This window comes from Leguminivora glycinivorella, chromosome Z (assembly GCF_023078275.1).
Source record: "Leguminivora glycinivorella isolate SPB_JAAS2020 chromosome Z, LegGlyc_1.1, whole genome shotgun sequence".
Classification (NCBI taxonomy): domain Eukaryota; kingdom Metazoa; phylum Arthropoda; class Insecta; order Lepidoptera; family Tortricidae; genus Leguminivora; species Leguminivora glycinivorella.
The window spans coordinates 6,775,746-6,796,307 of NC_062998.1; positions in this window are offsets into that span (position 1 = coordinate 6,775,746).

Below are 20,562 nucleotides of genomic sequence, written 5' to 3' on the forward strand. Positions count from 1 at the left end.
TTCAGAACATTGGTATCGAAATGCTGTGAAATCCTTCATCCTTTTTTGTTGCAAGTAATTTATCACGTTCAGTATAATTATTTTCACTTTTATTAATATTATTTTGGGAAAAATTGCGATGAAACCGTTAGCAAGTTTAAAATATTTACTTCTTGTTTACATCACTGACATTCGATGACTTTTGACGACGGGTGTCAAATAGTAATCCTTGCCAGTAAAAGAAATTAGTTCAGCTGAAAATCGCGCGGCGAGGGTCAAATAAAAACTTGTCAGGCTATATACAAGAATAATAAAAACGGGTTGTCATTTAAAATACATTCACTTGGAATATGATACTAATTCTCTTCACCATGATCCATTTTCATTGTGATTCACACTTGTGTGTGTTGTGTGTACACCGAGGCTTAATACTTATTTTCAATGTCATGTATTTTACTAGCAACCTGGGATACACACCGTCAGTAAATAATGTCAGTAATACTGATGGTGCACACATTAATCTTATAAGTGTGTAGATGTATTCGACATATAAATGTGCACATAACCCTAGTCCTTGTATTACAATAATACGTTGTTAATATATGTTAATCGATATTATTAATAAATAATTCACTTACTATATTGTACTGTAGGTTAAGACACGTACGCGAGAGTGTACGTCACTTCAACATTACGTCATCAATTATTTATTATTATATTATTGCTTCTTTTCATGTACCTATTCTTTTTTGTGTGACCATTACAACGTTCCAATTCCAATGTATACAGCTATATGTTTATAATTATGATTACGTACATTTAGTAATTTAATATCAAATAACTGTTTGTCATAATGAAAGCGGTCAGTGAAAATTAAAAAGGCTTAATTTAATGTAACTGTAACTATTATAAGTTACCCCAAAATGGTAATTTACATACATATTAATCATTTGGCGTGTGAAAAGGTAGTCTAATAAATACGTCACTATGACAATCCATAAACTAATAAAAGAGGTAAATGCGAAATTTATCAAATCTTCGTCAATATTTGGGCCATTTTTTTCAAAGTTGTCCACCCACTTTTTTTTGGATTTGGAAATTTTTATGTGGTTTTCACTCAGAATCGCGAGATCTTTCAATTCTCATAAGAGAAAAAAGTGTCCCGAGGTTTTTTCCCCATTCCGTTACCATTTTTTCATACATTTTGTATGGGGGTAACGGAATGGAAGGTTCGAAAAAATGTATGGAAATCTTGGGACATTTTTTTTTCTCCTATCAGGATCGAAAGACCTCGCGATTCTGAGTATTAATCGCGTAAAAAATACCCATGTTACAAAAAATGTGGGGTGGGCAACTTTGAAAAAAATGGCCCATTTATCTTTTTTTTTTCTAACCTGCTAAGACCTATACCAGTAATATACCTAATGTTTTCATTACTTACATTTCTACATCATATAGTAATTATTAAAGTATAATGTCAGACAGGCGCCTACCTTACTTATCTATCTCACACTGAAAACATTACATTAATTTAATTATATATATATGTACATATTTGAACAAATTCTACCTTTTTATTACGAATGTGCAAGCAGTTGTAATTGAATGCCTGAATTGCCCGATCAGCAACATTATATTATCATCACGCGACACCTTCATTAACATCGAAATATTGACATACGAGCATCAATAATATTGATAGTATAATTCGGCTATTTCATGACTAGTTGGTATGATATGTGTGGCCATTGGTTTAGATTGCCATAGCAAGAGTGCCTTTGGTATGCTAAGGGTAAGGTACTTTGCACTGAAAGTAATGTCATTGAGGTCCCGTTGCATCAACCACATTTGACAGACACATCAACATCCACACAAACAAATTTAACGAATTCTTTAACGGCGACAGACGGTTTGGTGCAACCGGCCCTGTCTATAGACCGCCGTCTTTAGTTACGATCTCATAGAGTGTAACCGACAACGTGTCATTTATTTATTTATTTACTATTCAAATAAGTTACACAGCATAACAGTAAAACCAGGGCACTGTAAAACTAAAAAATAAAAACAATACGTATAGCCAAAGAGGATCGAGTATTATAGAGAATGACTGTCAAAGTAAAATGTGTAATCACAGTGCATAGACTGCCATCTCTCGACACAAGCTTAAAACTTTTGAACCTCAGTTTTGACAATTTGGCCCATATTTTTAGCTTGATATGTTTTAAAATGTCAAATATTAATATTAGCGCCATCTAGCCGAGCGTACCCCAAAGGTGTATCGCCATCTAGCTCACCGTACCTTTTTCTGTATGGTTTTGGGGTACGTTTTTTTCTTAGACTTTATCCGTCTTTACGAAGTTATATAGGTCTTTGGTATAGCACATAAATAGTTAAAAACAGATTAAAAACAGACGAAAAAAAACAATATTCTATTTAGGCGACGACTTAACAGCGTAGCTCCGTTGCGTCTGACACGGCGTAGGGTTCCGCAGGTTGCCCCGAAACCACCGAAACACGACGCCTTTTCGCCCAGAAGTCTGCGCTCGCGATTATAGGCAAGCCTATAAAGGGAGCCAAGCTCAAGTGGGATTGGGCAGGACACATCTGTCGGATGCATCCAGACAGATGGGCCAAAATAGCGACCGAATGGGCAGCTCCAATTACCCGAGGCCGAGGTAGGCCAAAAATGAGATGGTGGAAAGACCAGTGGCCCGTTTCTCGAAAGGTACAAGCCTTGTATTACAAGTGCGCGAAGTGTCAAATCGTATGGGTTGTCATGGAAACAGACTTGTAATACAAGGCTTGTACCTTTCGAGAAACGGGCCCCTGGACTCATTTTGTAGCGATTGGCGGAGGCCTTTGCCCAGCAGTGGGAAACAACATAGGCTATAAAAAAAAGAACAAATAGTTTTTGAATCTTTTTTCGCGAAAATTCCCATTACGGAAAAATATATTGTCTATGTTTGAGATATAGATTCAGAATTAACCTCATACCTCGTCTTTATGACATTACTTTCGTGCAAACGTACGTATGTTGTGACGTGTTCCTCGTATTTATTTTTAATTTTATTTGGTATATCGTGGAAAATACCTTAATGAGAAATCTTGGTATAAGAGTAAAATAATTGGTACTTTAAACCCTAAGATATCGAAAAAGATTTACATCATTCCAGTCTTATCCACCAATGTATAGGATCAAAATTATATTAAAATGATTTATATTGTTTCGATCCTCATTTTCTAAATTATAATAAAAAGTGGTTTATAAATAACAATGATCTGTTAAAAAAGTAAATTGTACTAATTTAGTACTAAATGTACGTTTAGTACGTCGTCTATAATCTGCACACAGGTCTTCAACTAAGGGCCAGTTGCATCGACCACAGATAACAGACACATCAATGTCTCTCAGCATATCTATGGAAATTCCCATACAAAAAAATTACGAACTTTAAATTCGGTGACAAACGGTTTGATGCAACCGACCCTAATAACCTGTACTGGATATTTTTTCTTTACGTACAGATGTCGCGCTTAATCATATTTTCTCGGAAACGTTCGTATTTTGTCGTGCTAGTTCGGACACCGATAGCACAGTATAATAAAGAGTACTATCGTACAGTGTGGCCACTCCCGCTCCCCGCTGAAAGTGCCGCCCACCCCCTCTCGGTTACCTCACAGTTACCGCCTGTCAAAAACGCGAACAGTCGACCTGTCATATCTCACTCATACAAGCATGGTACGCGTTCACCTACACGAGCTTAGAATGTGTGCTAGGAACGCGCCTCTTTCATATATTTGATCGCTAGTGTCCGAGATGTGCCGATAGTACTTCTAGTACTGAGACTGACTGAAATAGCATGACATGAGTTTATGTGAAAATACTAAGAAAAACATTTCGCGCTACATCTGTACCTACTTGTAGAGATACTTTAAAAAATCTTATTTAAAGAATACGCTCTTATGTATTCTTCCATAGATTTGTATTGGCTTATTTAGGAGTGTACCAAAAGTAGAATAGTACACGTCATATTAGGTTTAAGGTATAATATCGAAATTCTGGTCTGCATCCCTTGTTCTCATTGCTTATATTGCTTGAATGCTAGAGGGTAAAATGTAAAACGTTGAGAATAATACATATTTTATTTTTAAATTTTCCTTTAGAGGTTACGTTTTTCTCAAGTTTTCTAAATTATAATTTGTATGAAAAAGTGTCTAAAAATTATATATGTTTATTGTACACCGGTCAAATCTTACATGAAAATCGGCTAAAAAAACAAAGTGTGATGTAAAGCTGGATTTTTGGTATGTTATTTGGAGTCCTTGGGGGAATGTAAGACTATATTTTGCAAGCAAAAAAAAAGTGTGCTAACTTCGTAATTTAAAAAAAGAAGTAAAAAAATCGGGCTTTTTTTGGTTTTTATTTTTTTATTAAAAAACTATGCGTTTTTAGTCAAAAGTTGCTGTGTAATGTTGAAAGCGCATTAAATTTCAAACAGTTTGACATCTTTTTTATCAATGTCCGTCAAATAGTTTTTGAGATATGAAGCGTCAAAAAAGGTTAATTTTTGACGCATTTATAAAATGTAGCGTTTTGCCAATATTTTTAGACAAATATCTGCAGAATACTTCATGATATGATATATATTGCAATATAACATTGTATAAATTTTATTTTGCTTTAGTTTTAGTGCAAATAAAGGTCAGTAAGACGAATAGTTACTTTGGTAAACAAAAAAAAATCCATTAATAGAGAAGCCAAGAGTCTGGTAGATTGGTTAAGGTAAAATAGTTTACGCTAAAAGTTTTAGGTTGAAAGTGCTATCTATTCGATCTTACTTTCTTTGATATCCGTTTATCTGAAAAAATTGTCTAAGCTAACTTTACATCGATTTGACTATTACTAATGAAGAAATAAAATACAGTAAAATTTTGAAGTTTAGTAAATTAGAAAAATAAAACAGAATTAGTTACATTTTACTTTTTCCTTTTTGAGGGTCCTGGTTCTGCATCTTGATGGCACAACTCCTGTAGTGATAGAAAGTCCACTTGAGTTGTATTTGACCATCAATTGCTGTGGAATAAACTACGGGAACGGAAAGCGACCACGCCAATTATTAAGATACTGGAGAAGTGGTATTCCCAGCAGAAGAACGTAGTAAGATGGAAGTCAACTCTGTCCACAGCCAGCGGGCTAAACTGTGGCGTGAGACAAGGAGGCAGTATGTCTCCGGCTCTCTTCAGCGTGTACATGGATGGGCTGTCGCAGGCTTTGACCAGTACCGAGGTTGGCTGCTCCATCAATGGGCAAATGATAAATCACATCGCATATGCAGACGATATGGTCCTACTAGCACCATCTGTGGGAGCTATGCGTAAGTTACTTGCAGAATGCGAGAGATACGCCAGCCAGCATAACATGAGATACAATCCGGACAAGTCTGAATTTATGCTCATGGAGGCAGCACATATGCCCACACATGTACCACCTCTTTTGCTTGATGGAGATCAATTGCGGAGAGTACACGAAGTCAAATATCTTGGCCACATCTTGTTGTCCAGTTTAAAAGACCAGGAGGACATAGAAAGGCAGAGGCGAGCCACCGCAGTAAGGGCAAACATGTTGGCTAGAAGATTCGCCAAATGTAATGACAGCGTAAAAAGACAGCTGTTCCTCAGTTTTTGTACAAGCGAGTATACCGTAGAGTTATGGTCCGACTACACCTGCGCGGCGGTGAGAGACCTGCGCGTGCAATACAACACATACTATGTATGTACTGATATTTCGTTAAACGGAGAATACTATGATTCGGGCACGTCCACGACAACGCTCGTGAGATTGCATCGATGTTATTGACCCTCAGTGATATGCTTTAAAAACCAGTCCGTATAAGAACAATTTCGGAACAATCTGATTCAATTAATGAGGGTTTTCTACTCGTAAATATTTTTTTCCGCCAGGCGGCGATCCTGAGGTCTTTCTGACCGTAAACTTAACTTACTAAATAAATGTTGATTTGATATACGCAAATATGTGTCTGAGTAATACTCGAACAGCCCCCAAATAATAATAATTCGTTCTCCGCTACGCCTCCTGTAAATATATGTAAACTATCCCATTTGGCCATTACCATCCACCGATTATTTCTGATCCAGTTATACTAGACTTATGATATAATCCTATTTTTTTAAATAACTGGCACTCTTTTGATCTTAAATGAAAGCTAGTGAAATTTTCTACATTTTTATTTTACAATTTATGTAATAGCCTGAGTTGTTTTGCTGATATCTATCTCAAAATATTAACAAAACGAATATTTTCATATTAGAAAGGGGGAAAATGCTCTTTTTTTGACGCTTCATATCTCAAAAAATATTTGACGGACATTGATAAAAAAGATGTCAAACTGTTTGGAATTTAATGCGCTTTCAACATTACAAAGCAACTTTTGACGAAAAATGCATAGTTTTTTAATAAAACGGCAAAAACCAAAAAAAGTCTGATTTTTTTACTTTTTTTTTTAGATTACGAAGTTAGCACACCATTTTTTTGCTTGCAAAATATAGTCCTACATTCCCCCAAGGACCCCAAATAACATACCAAAAATGCAGCTTTACATCACACTTTGTTTTTTTATTTCTCTTTTTGACCAGTGTATTGTATCGGAATAATCACTTTAGCATTCAAGTAATCCTTCCTGCTAAGGTCCGACCGAGATTCTCGGCCGCGAATAAATTGTATGAAGTCTCGGCCGAAATTCTTGGCGGGCCGAGACTTCACCTACAATTTATTCGCCGCGAGATAGACTACCCGCCTTATGAGAATCTATCTCGCGGCGACATCGGTCGGATCATCCTTACTTCCTGCAGCTCTGTATATCTCTCAAGGCTGTATTATGTAAAATGTATCGTTCGTTCTAAATTAAGATTCATTATACCCAAACGATTTAGACGTAAATCGAGATTTCATGTGTAATTTAAAACATAGGGACCTAAAGTAACCTTTATTTATCGATATTGACATGATAATACTTATATTTAATAATTATTCGCTATTATAATTAATAAAAATTTAATAATGTCAATTGATGATTTACTGATTATTTCGAAGTGAAAATATATGTCATTTTCTTCGATTTCGTGTGATATGTCATATCGAGTTTGCTGCGTATGATTTTGGAACAGAAAAGTGTCTTCAACGCTTCACTTTTTACATACAGGATGTTTATTTTATAAGCAACTTGTATATATTTGAAATTCGCGTTGTTTAGACACTTATTAATATAAAAATCGTGTTAGTAGTAGGTTTAATGCTAGGATTACTTGCAAGCTTTGTTATACATAACTTTGTGAGTACAATCGGTCGAAGATTTTGAGCATTGCAGTACTTAGGTACTTACCCACCTATCTATTCCCCTGAATCTGCCCTATCAAAAACGTTGCAAACTTAGCATGGTCTAACTCTATCCTACTTTTTACGAATATTAAGTTCGATTAAATTTTAGTCGTGTCGTATTGGAACATAATACTATTCGATTTGTTTCGTTTAATTTTTTAACCGAACAAAATCGTTTCTTTTTTCCACAATTTATTTACGTTAAATATCTATTGACTTTGGAATTTTAGTTGTGAAAATGTTAATGCTTTTCCGAGACCGATTGTGCAGTAAACACTAAACAGTCACCGACAGCCTAAAATGATCTACAGATGTAGTGTGAAATGTTTTCCCTTCGTTTTTCACGGAAACTCACGATCGTATCTTGCTATTTCAGTCAGTACAACAAATGCTAACTTTGACCGAGCTAGCGCGACAAAATACGAACATTTCCGAGATAATACCATGGAAAACCATTATGCACATCTGGGACATTTTTTTCAAAGTTGTCCACCTCACTTTTTTTGTAACATGGGTGTTTTTTACGCGATTCATACTCAGAATCGCGAGGTTGGTAGGCGAGGAGAGCCAGATAGGAGAAAAAAAATGTCCCAAGATTTCCATACATTTTTCAAACCTTCCATTCCGTTACCGACATACAAAATAAATGGAGATATGGTAACGGATGGAAAAACAATCTTGAGACACTTTTTTCCAGGATTGAAAGAGCTCGCGATTCTCAGTGGAAACCACATAAAAATTACCAAATCCAAAACAAAGTGGGCTTGGACAACTTTGAAAAAAATGACCCATTTGTAGACACAGGCTGACACTTGCAGAACATTTTAAGCTTTTGTCAATGGACTATACAAAGTTTATGCACCCTTAGCCATATAAAAAGTCTATAATACCTCTCCATATTGCATTAGTGTTTAGTTAACAAATTGATTTAAAAATCGAGTACAGAAAAAGTCCATCCATTTTGATTTCTCTTTTATTGATTAAGGAGTTTTGAAATAGCTGCACGGTAGGTACTGTATTCGTTCTATAGTTTAGCTCACGACTATTTCGTAAAATTTGTAGCTATAACCTGTTTTAACCTTCTATCATGATTTCACTTACTCTGAACCAAGGATTATTTATATAGGATTTACATACTTCATACTAAGAATCGTACCTCGATTTTTTAGCGCCACCTATTAAATACTATCATAACTACACTGATGATGCCTGCAATTTTTTTTTAATATTTATTGACGTGATATTATGATTTTAAAATAAAGAAGTATGCCATTTGTTCTTATAAAAATAAAAACACGCAAAAATATTTGGATAAAATATGATTTTGGCCACTTCCAGGCTGCGAACAGCGCCATCCAGTTTGAAGTCTAAAAGGCCCATACATTTCAGGGGTGCGCTTTTTTGTATGGGCTTTGTCAGTCCCGTATTAAATCGTTCTTGCTCTGAACTATGCATTTGTTTTCTTATTTACTTATTTATTATGCAGCGTGGACTGAGTACACTTGTATGAGCTTCAATAGTTCGACACGCACGCCGCACGCCCCGCCCGCTGCATATTAAGCGCCGTATACTAAGCGTGCACTCAGGTCTTACACTTACTATGCATTTAATCAGAACAAGTGTTTACTACCTACGGATAATAAAAATCTAGCCTTGTCTTTTGCCATTATTAAGGCTTTCATGTGAAAAATAGTGAAATCGCAACCGAGCGCTTAATCATACCGTGTGCGGTATCAAATTAAAGAGCTTTCCGAGTAGTTTACAAATATATAACATACTAGCTTTTGCCCGCGGCTTCGCTCGCGTTAGAAAGAGACAAAAAGTAGCCTATGTCACTCTCCGTCCCTTCAACTATCTCCATTTAAAAAATCACGTCAATTCGTCGCTCCGTTTTGCCGTGAAAGACGGACAAACAAACAGACACACACACTTTCCCATTTATAATATTAGTATGGATTATAGGACTTTTTCTACTTGGTTTAACAAAATATGAGGTAATGTCCAGAAGTGGCAAGAATTGTGACGGGGAAGGCTCGTTTTCAAAAAAATTGCCAAAAATATATAATATATCTATTAGATAACGGAAAGTGTAGTATTTGACCGACTAAGGGCCAGTTGCATCAACCACATTTGACAGACACATCATCGTCACGCAGCAGACGTCTATGGAACTTCCCATACAATAAAATTTAACGAACACTTTAATCGGTGACAGAGGGTTTAAATAACCGGCCTAAACTATAATAAAACATTATTTTGTCGTTTTTCTCATTATTAACATAAAAGTCGTGAGTGAAACTATAATACTTTTAGCGTGGTTAGTTGAACAAGTCACAGTGTAGTTTTGTTACATTTGATATGCAACAGTACAAACAGTATACAAATGACATGAGCTTAATAAACATTAGCTATATTGTAGAATGCATAGCGCTTATTACTTTCCTTTGAACACTGGGTTTGGACGCCAATAACGCCTAAAATGTTTATGACTTTAATGCGTTCAAATGGTATATAAAAGAAAACAACATATTATCACAAAATTGAAAGTCATATATTTTAGAATATTCAAAGCTTATTCAAATGCCATTTTCACACATTCCAATAGCAATGCGTGCAATGTAACGTATATCTTTAAATTATGAGTCGGGTCCTCACAGAGCGAGGCAGGCCGAGGCACGTCTACAGTACGTTTGCCGCGCGAGCATATTGCCTCGCTTCGTGCCTAGCTTTGTGTGTACCGGCCATTCACGAACACTCATTGTAGAACATTTCTTGCGTAGAGTACTTATGATTATGTAAAATTATGTCTTATGAAAATTGTACTATTTATTTCGAGATTTGGCTATTACTAATTTGCCTATTACTCTTGGAGACTAAATGATCTCTATATGATATTAAGAGCTATATTTATTGCGCTAAATAAAAAGTAGATTAATGAGTAATTTTCGTTTGCTTTTGTGTTGTATTTATTTTTGTGGTAAAAACTAGCCGCGACTGCTTTGCAACTTAAGGGTGTAACATGGACCATATCATATTGTGACGAATTTGATTCTGTGGAAAAAATGCGTTTGTAAATCTAATAATTTACGGTACAGTACTGTACAGTCAACCAATCTGAATCCTATGCCACTGTAGAACCCTTTCACAGTAAAAGTCAAACTGACTTCTATATAGCAAATAAAGCAGGGTGTCAATACTACAGGGTTCTACCGTGGCCTAGGATTATAATTGGTCGATTGTATAGTCAACCAATTGGAACCCTTGGCCACTCTACAACCGTGTCAAAATGACAAGCTGTAAGAGATTTCTTACAATCTGATTTATTAACGTCACTATGACATAGTTCTACAGTGGCCTAGGGTTCCAATTGGTTGACTGTACATACAAAATATTGTTCTGTGTCAGTCCATATAAACCCCAAGTTCGCATGGATATTAAAGTATAATAAATAAATTATTGTGCATATATCATGCGCATTCCTGTAATACATTCGGACTAAGCTAACCACTGCGTGGACTTTGCACTAAGGGCCAGTTGCATCAACCACAGTTAACAGACACGTCAACGTCACGCAACAGAAATCTATAGGAAATCCCGGACAAAAAAATTTACGAACGCTAAATTCGGTAACAGATGGTTCAACCGGCCTTAAGTGTGACAACGTCAAATTGCTAAAACTTAACTTTTATAATGACAGTCACTTTACTCCTGTTCTAATCGGTAAAAAGTTAGCTTAGTCTGATGATTCTTTTCTATTCTATGGTGTCCAAAGTTTCGGCTATTTTTCATACCCTATTTGATTTGTGTTCTACTTTCATGACGGTTCCCTAGAATAAGTCACGTGTACGTGAATCGATTTTTAATGTCCAATAATATGTTAAAACTCAAACAGAGGAATTCTGTTTCAAAAATCAAATCGATTCATTCAATGTATCAGTGAATTTGAGCTTTGACCTGTAAAAATATTATCTCTATTCGATTCACTATACCAAGATAATATTTTTTAGGTACAAATGCTCCTAGGGAGCGCTTACGTTGTAGCAGTAAGATATATAAATTACGTATAGCTTTATAAGTATGCAAAATTAGACTACGACTTTAGAGTGAGCTGTATTCACTGACAAGTGTTGTTTTAATGTCTTTATGGAAATAAACATTTTACAAATATGTTGTTTTTTATTTGATTCCATATACAAACAGATGTGTCTACAGATTAAGGGCGTTCCCTGCGCCAATGACGTTCGATTTGAATCCATTGATATTATGTAGTTTCTAAAGTCTATCGTATTAACAGCATCGTTTTTAAACAAAATAGTATGTTATAATTCCTTCACAGCTCACTGTTTCTGTGATATTTTGCATCAAAGTTGAACAATTTTCGGGTCAAAAACTGGGTTTTTGGTCATAACTTTTGTTTTAATTACTTTAAAATTAAAAGTTCTCTTGTATTTTTAGAAAAGTCAAAGGTACATGTAGATTTCATGTATGTTCACTAAAATCTAATTTCGAATAAAAGTGTGTTTTTTATTTGTATTTTATTAGTATTAGACCATGTTTAAAAAAATCATAAAAAAGTATTTTTTTTTTTCAAAATATGGCTCTTGCGAATACAGATAAAAGATTGAACAACCGACGACCGTTGGTCTTATAATTCTATCTGTAGTGCAAATTTAAAAGTTTCAACTCAAAACTTGTCAAATGAAATCCGTGTGGAGCCCTTTAAGGGCCAGTTGCATCCACCACAGGTAACAGATACATCACCATCACGCAACAGAGACTATGGAAATTCCCTTTTCAAAAAAATTACAAACGCTAAATTCGGTAATAGACGGTTGGTGCAATGCAGCCTAAATGATGCGACAGCTTCTGAAAAAGTTCAAACTGGAAAATTAAAAACAGTTCTCATACAAAATAATAGACGTTCCTGTAGTTTTATTATTAGTGGTTTTAGAACTATGTAAACTGCAGTCAGGAGCTCTGGTACATACCTACCAAGAGCGAGCTTGGCCAAGAACGTATAACGTCGTCATGTTTTAAAACTTAGTTTACATACTTCAGTAGTAAAGTCAAATAAGTTGATATCATTCGAGGGTATACTGGTGAAACCCGATAAGTTGAGCTAACTGGTTTTTGAAATTCGAACTATGTGCAATTTCCACAATGTTGTTATTTCAAGGACAAATTATCTCGATTTATCGGGTTTCATTATTTTCTTTTTAAGTATGTACTAATTATAAATTAAATAGGTTGTAACTAAGTGCAATTGAAATAAACGAATATTCTATTCTATTCTTTTAGTTTGATATTTATTTACCGACGAAACTTTTGCTAGTTACTCGTATCTTTTTGGAGTATACTAAGAGGAATCTGCAAAATGTTGTAGGTATTTCGTTTTAGTTGGCAAGCAAATAAAATAAGAAACTGTGTAAATCATAATATTCATAATAAATATAATTCCTACTTATACTCCTTCTAAATAACCTGGTACTGTTATGTGTATTTATTTATATATATTTTATTTATATATTTATGCATTTAGTTATTTATCTTTATATATGTATGTTTATGTATAATTTTTTTTTTTTTGCCTATATTGTGCGATAAGTTTATTTCTTCGAATTTGCTGACACCTACTGACATTATGTAAATTTATCAATTTCCGCTACCTTAAGGTTGTCTGGAAGAAATCGCTCTTTAGCGATAAGACCGCCTGTTGTTTACCTTTGTTCGTGTTTCTTCCTTGTTTTGTATTGTTGTATTTTATCAAGGTGTGCAATAAAGAGTATTGTATTGTATTGTAATTATATTGTACCAAGTTATTAGCGTAGATTAAAAAGTGAACTGCGCCTGACATCTAGTGGCGAGTAGGAGTACATTATGCTAATATGTAGCGACATCTACCGCCAAGTAGTTGAACTTGATGATTCACAAGAGAACTAGATGGCGCTAGTAGTAGTTTGCAACAAGCAAATTACCTTTAAAAATATAAAACAAGATTTTAATTTTCTAAGCCTATTTTCTTTTGTAGAATATAAATGTACCGTATCATGGCTACAGTGTGGAATGTCGTTGTTTATATTTCAACTCTACTTACTGTAAATTCTTATACATATATCTCTCTCCTCATTTACGCCCTCCAAAAACTACAATAGTTGCTCACATTCTCGCGGACCAATACCTTTGCCACCGTCATGGCACAGTATAAATAATAAACAGTACTATCGTTAACTCAAATAATCTTTTCAATTTAAGATTAGCAGTTAAGTATATTATAAATGCATGCACGTTTCTTAGAAATAAACAGATTAAATTTTTTTTTTTTTTTTTACAGTATGGCCACTCCCGCTCCCCGCTGAATGTGCCGCCCACCCCCGCTCGGTTACCTCACAGTTACCACCTGTCAAAAACGCGAACTATCGACCTATCAGCATATCTCACCCATAAAGCATGGTACGCGTTCACCTACACGAGCTTAGAATGTGTGCTAGGATTGCTAGGAACGCGCTTCTTTCATATATTTGATCGCCAGTGTCCGAGATGTGATCATGGTTTAAAAAATAAATGGTTATGAAGCCATATAGTTAATCGTAGGTGTACCTACCTTTTACGCTGCCTATTCACTTTTTCAGCCAAATATGTGCAGGATTCAATCAATAGCAGTGTAAAGGCCTGTTTTGTCCCTTTACTCAAGAGACTGCTAGTTTACGTTTTCACTTAATAACTTACCTATTATTACAAATGTTCCAAATCGTATGCTAATTTACAACAAAACAGAGCCTCCTACATCAAACGTAATGTAGGGATACGTGAGAAAATACCCACTATTGTTAACTTTGCTTGCTCTGCTTACAGAAATACAGAGCCTTAGCGGATCGTCTAGAAAAGTCTCCTCAAGTTCCGACTAACACTATCTACCAGTGATATAACAACCGTGAGTAAGTATTCTTTGATTGTTTAGAAAATACACTCCATTCAAAACCGAAGCTTCCGAAGCTTCACATCAATGTGTGTGTGTGTGGTATGTACATTGTACAAACAAATTGCACAAACGCTTACGATAATGTCGTTTTCCCCTCACTAGCTCGGAAACACGTGTTTTGTCCTTTAATACCAGCGGGTAAAAACGCATTTTATCCACTAGTGGGTAAAGTAATTTGACCTTGATTAAAGTCAAATTAACTGCTTTAAAATTGATAAAAGTAGGTGAATCTAGTAATAAAGATGATTTACCACCTGTGGAACTACTGGAAGCAGTGATAAATGCATTTTTTGCGTTGTAGTTTCCTCGCTATAGTGAGGGGAAAAGTTTTGTGTTACACTCGGGTGCAAGTGTATTTTACTTCTCGTGTGTTAAAAAACTCGCAAGTTCAGGATTATATTCTCGAACCACTCGCTTCGCTCGTGGTTCAACTATAGAATCCTTTCACTTGCTCGTGTTTCAATTCCGCACTCGGCGTTAAAATACAACTTTGCCCCCTTGTATATAACAAATAACTATTATCAGCCAGCCGAAATGACAATCGCTGACTCTAGTTGCCGATCGAAACGTAGGGCTATCAGTTCCAATTTTATCACTTATCCACGTGGATAAGACATCTGTCACTCTCACGCCGTGGCTTGCGTGGGCGACGGTCGCGCGATGGTCGCGCGACGGCGATGCGACGCATACGAAATCAAACCTTATCGATATGGTAGTAGACGATGCGATGAGACGCGACGGCGACGGTCACGCGACCGTCGCCCACGGAAGACACGGCGTCACACTGACATACTTGCTAGAACGTGATGGATGCTTTCAGCAGTTCTCAAAAAGTTTGTACAAAAATTAAGGAAATGGTTTAATTTGTTTTTATTCCTAAATATTTTCCTGTTACCAAGATTTTTTTGATGAATTGAGATTTTAGTAAGTTTTATTTCATCATTAAGGTTCTCCTCTGGTATCTATATTTTCTTAATTATAACAATTATCCCGTATATATTTTACGAAAGTCGACTTATATTACTAAATGTTGGAAAAAATTGCTGACGAGGCTATGTACAAACTTTTTGAGAAGGAGCAGCCTTTATCCACATAGATAAATGATAAAATTGCAAGCATAATTTTCAGGGGCTCTGTCGCGTCTTCACGGAAGAGCGATAGAAGAGAGGGCTACGATAACGATATGAGCCGAAGCGATTGCAACGTTGGCTAGGTTGGTACCCTGTCGTAACTTCAATTGTATTGTGGCTAAACTTTACTCATTCAAACTCTCATGCACGCTTGTATTCTACAGTAAGTTGTATCAAAAGACATATTCTACTTCTTATTACAAAGAAATTAAAGTGCATACGTAGTTTGATCTTTATCGCCCACTGTACTAAAGTGACAACCATTTTCTCTCACCGTGTGAAGTGAAAACGGTATGTGATTATTTGACGATTTATAATTTCAAATGCTTGGAACGCGTTACCGTAAATGGTCTTTATTATTAACTTGTCTGTATTTTACCTAATTTTATTAAATCCAATATTAATACCGTCGCGACTTATCGTGCAATCACTTTCTCGATAACGCTGAGCAATTTATTTCCTTATATAACTTAAGTACCTACTTACTTCATATTTTTGACAAAATAAAAGATCACTAGACTAGTACGTTCTTTTATTAAGTAACATTATTGTTGGGTTACTATTATGGACTACTTATCAGCGCTATGTAAGGCCTGAGTGAACGCTCGGAGCGGAGCGTTTGGCGGTGCGTGCAGCGGGGCCTATGCAGCGTCGACTCAGGAGTTAGGACACTTGTAGGAGCTTCCATTATTAGACTTGCACTCCGAGACGCAGTCTGGCTCTGACGCGCCAGTACCTACGGTACGGAAGAGCCATTATCGTGAGCGTATGACCTACGCTACGTACCCTGTACCCAACCTTGTGGAAGAGAGTATCTTGTGGCAGAGAGGGCGCAAAAGTTCGCGCTCCGAAGTCCCCGTTTTGCGTCACTTCCGTTCACACGGCACATCTGCGCGCGCACCTGCCTCAACACATGCTCACAAGGTTACTTACAAGAACTCGTATCTGACTCATCATAACAAAGACATTCTGCTTTAGACTGACTTTGAAGAGTTTGAAGTGACAAAATCGGTGACACCACCACACTTATTCCATTGCACAGACGGCGCTGAGATAGCGTAACATCGGTTGTATGATTTTTGATTCCTATACAGCCAACTGAACTACAAATGCAACGGGACCTAAAAAAGACCAAAATATCACCGAAAGTTGCATCAGTGTTGATCCAGCCAACGGCAGCGGTGAATATCATTGTTCTGAACATTCGCTTAGCTGCAGAATTCTAAATAAAACTGAGTGAGCTGTAGGAGGTAGGGCATAAATATAATATAAAAATATATAAAAAAGAAGTAGGTATTTTTATTCCATAAACACTTTACAAAATTTTCCTTATAAACTAAATTTAAATATACTTAAGTGTATAGGTTAGGACCCCCTTCCGGGTATAGGCCTCTCCAACCTCTTCCACCGGTTTCGGATCTCTGTGAGTCAGTTGGTCGACACTGCCTCAATGCGGTCTGCCCAGCCTGCTCGCTGGGCGGGGGAGGGGAGGTAGGGCATAGCGAATGATATTCCGCTTTGTGTGGTAGGGCACAGCACAGCGGATATCATCTTGCTCGAATCTGGAGCAGTGCCCAACTGGGGAAGTACCTACCTCCGCCTTACAGAAGACCGCAGGGAAATAGCACTAGACCATACTCATAGTGTTGTGGTCCCGCCGGAGGAGCTATGGAACTAATTAGTTCCGTCTATTGTCCTTTGAGTCATCGGCAACCCGAACCCTTCTTGGAACTTGAACTTGAATACTTACCACAGCAAAAGGGAGTGTAGGCTGTGTAGGTACAAGTTTCTAATGGGTTGGCAACTTGGCAACACGTGACACTCCTTGAGTGGCGTCCATACGTTACGGTGACCGCCTTTCACCAGGCGGACCGTATGCTTGTTTGCCACCAACGTAGTATTAAAAAACCCGCTGCCTGATGCCAGGCCCCGTAGCCGAACATTTCTGCTACCTGCTGGCAATACGCAAGGCGATATAGATATCTATTTGATCACACGATTGTGCGCTATTATTAATTTGATCACACCGCTATTTTACTTCTCAAAGCTGTTCGACTCTGGAACTCTCTACCTCCGGGCATTAGACGGGCTCAATCTCTTTCTGTTTTTAAAAAAATGCTTAAAGAACATTATCTATCTCTCCCTTAGTGATCGTATTGCTATATTTACTCTGTGGTTGGTATGATTGCTGTATATTTTTGGTTTGATACTATATTATCTGGCTTGTTGTATATTACTATTTAAGTATGTTCATGTAAGTCTATTTATATTCTCTTACATGTGTATGTTTATTCAATTTGTGTGTTGGACATTAGAATAATTATGATTTTTATTTCGAAACACCTACTCTTTTTGATTATGTTTGTTATTTCCGCTACCCAAAGGTTGTCTGGTAGAGATCGCTCTTTAGCGATAAGACCGCCTGTTGTCTGCCTCTATTTATAATCATTTGTTTTGTCTCCACTGTATCTTTTGCTGAGGTGTGCCAATAAAGAGTATTCTATCTATCTATCTATCTACTTAATAAAAATGCACGAGGGCATACGCTTGGCAAAGAACTGGTGCCTATCGAGGGACCCAGTCTTCAACAGAATGACATGATGTCACGATCGTCAGCTTTGAAGGAACGACTGAAGAAGTACAGTTGCCATCACCCGCCTCTATTGTTTCGATATTTCTGATGGCGTACATGAGACTGCAGTGGTTTCACTCAGGATGATGAAGAGAGAGAGAGACAGTAAGTTTTTAGCCAATTCGAACCGAACAACACAAGGTGAAATCAGCATGCGGTCCGATTAAAAATAGGTAATCGACATTCACCGTAAAACCATTTCAAAGCCTCGGCGATCCGCCGCATTCCATACAAATAAGTATGCACGCAATACGCCACGGAATGCAACGAAAACCAGCTCGATTTGCGTTGGCCGTCTCGCTTGCACTTGTGGATAAATGTGTTGGTGTGGGTGAAAGGGAAGATCGGACGTGCCCTGTGTTCTTATAGCCGTGGCGAGTTGAATTTCAGATGAACCAGCGTTAAAAGTTCTCAAAGGAAATAATGTATGTAGAATATCGTATCATTTAAAATGACGAACAAATTTGTCAAATCTAACCTTTCATGCTATCACAATACGATTTAAGGCATGTCTTCTTAAATGAAACGATTTAGACAGGGTGTATAGGGAACTTGACTGTAATTAATATAAAATATTTTATACCATGCACGAAATAAAGGATCAGATAATTATAAGAAAAACACGGACAGAAGTTATTTTTAAATCCAATTTCTATTTAATAAGTCACTCAATTCGATTTCATATAAATTCCATATTAGCAAGTCGTTCAAATTTGTTTTGACAGTTCTTAAAAAGAAGCTGATTTGACTAAGAGGCAAGTAGCCTATTTGTGACGTTATCTGGGTAAAGGGACCTTATTGTGGATGGCGCTTACGTTACGTCCCGCGGCGTCGTATTTGTACACGAACATCACTCATAACGCCGTAAGCGCCATCTACAATAAGGTCCCTTTACCCAGATAATGTCACATTTTTCATCTGTCAATAATTTGCGGTATTTTATTTATCGTCCCAGAGCTGTAAGAACCTCTTTTTTGACACATGACAGTGTCCACAAAACGTAAACTCGCGCAACCTAATGAAAATTTAAATAAAATCCTGTAATAATATTTAAAAACATCAAGTACTTAAAAATAATATTTCGCTTACTTTAAACATAATCTAACACATGTTACATTTTTGCGGATCTTCGTTGGTGAGTATTTTACGATATTAATTTATCACGCAGGATTTACTTATTATGTCATTTATCATTCATTTTTATTTTTAAACTAGTGCTGTGGCAGAGTCTGTCATTTCAATTCAAATGACATTTCAGTAAGTTGATAGAAATCGTATATTTGTTTAAGCGCCTCCTTGTACATAGGGCCTAATCGATTCAACCAATTCGAAATTATTCGTTAGATTTGGCAAACGATACGTCTTAGCCACATCGCAACATACTTCAAAAAAAATGTTTCAAAAGTGTGAACTTACAAATCCGGGACAAAGTTGGCGGTTGACATTGTAGTGAATTTTGTACCTTATAAATCCTTGTTCAATCATATCACGTGTATTTGAATGAGGACGAGCGATTGAAATAATTAATATGAGTGAGGGAAACTAATGTGAGACATGGAACAATGAACAAAACTCCAGTGATAATGTAAGTATGTTTAACTATATTTTCCTTTCTGTGACTACACTGACTACCTTTGAAATTCATTCATATCACAGGTCAATAGACATTAGACAGCTAAAGGTGGATTCCACGAGAAAGTCGCTTACGACATGCTTTTGCCTCACGAAAAGCTCGAGAAAATACTTTAGTTAACTTGGTTAACTAAGTCATGAAAGGTTGTCAGGCACAACTTCGCTTTCTTAGCGTCTTCAGAAGTATTATACTCATACTCATACTCATAATTTATTGATAATATATAATTATATGTCATCTTACGTATCTACTATACAAGTAATTGTTATTACAATTGGCTTATTAGAATTGCATGTCGGTCGCTTACGATCTCGATTCGATTCTTGGCTAACTTTTCTAGTAAAATCATCCTAAATAGGCTACTTTTCTAGTAAAATCAGCTTCTTTTTAAGAACTACGAGCATGATAAACCTAACCACAAAATTAAAATTTTGAAAAAATTCCCGACCGCGACATAGTAGACCGATTTTCATGAAACATGGCTAAGAACACTCTCGACTAATTCAGCTTTCAAACAAAAGAACTAAATTGAAATCGGTTCATTCGTTCGGGAGCTCCGATGCCACAGACACACACAGGCAGACAGACAAACAGACAGACATACACGTCAAACTTATAACACCCCGTCGTTTTTGCGTCGGGGGTTAAAAAAATTATACGTCCATTGGCTTATATGAAATCTGACCAATTCGCCATTCTCCTGTCCTTTGCAAGCAAGCTCAATAGCTCCTTTCAAGCTGCGTTTATCATAACCCCCATGTTTACATTCTAAAACTCACACAATAACACACTTTATCACTGTACAACAAAGTA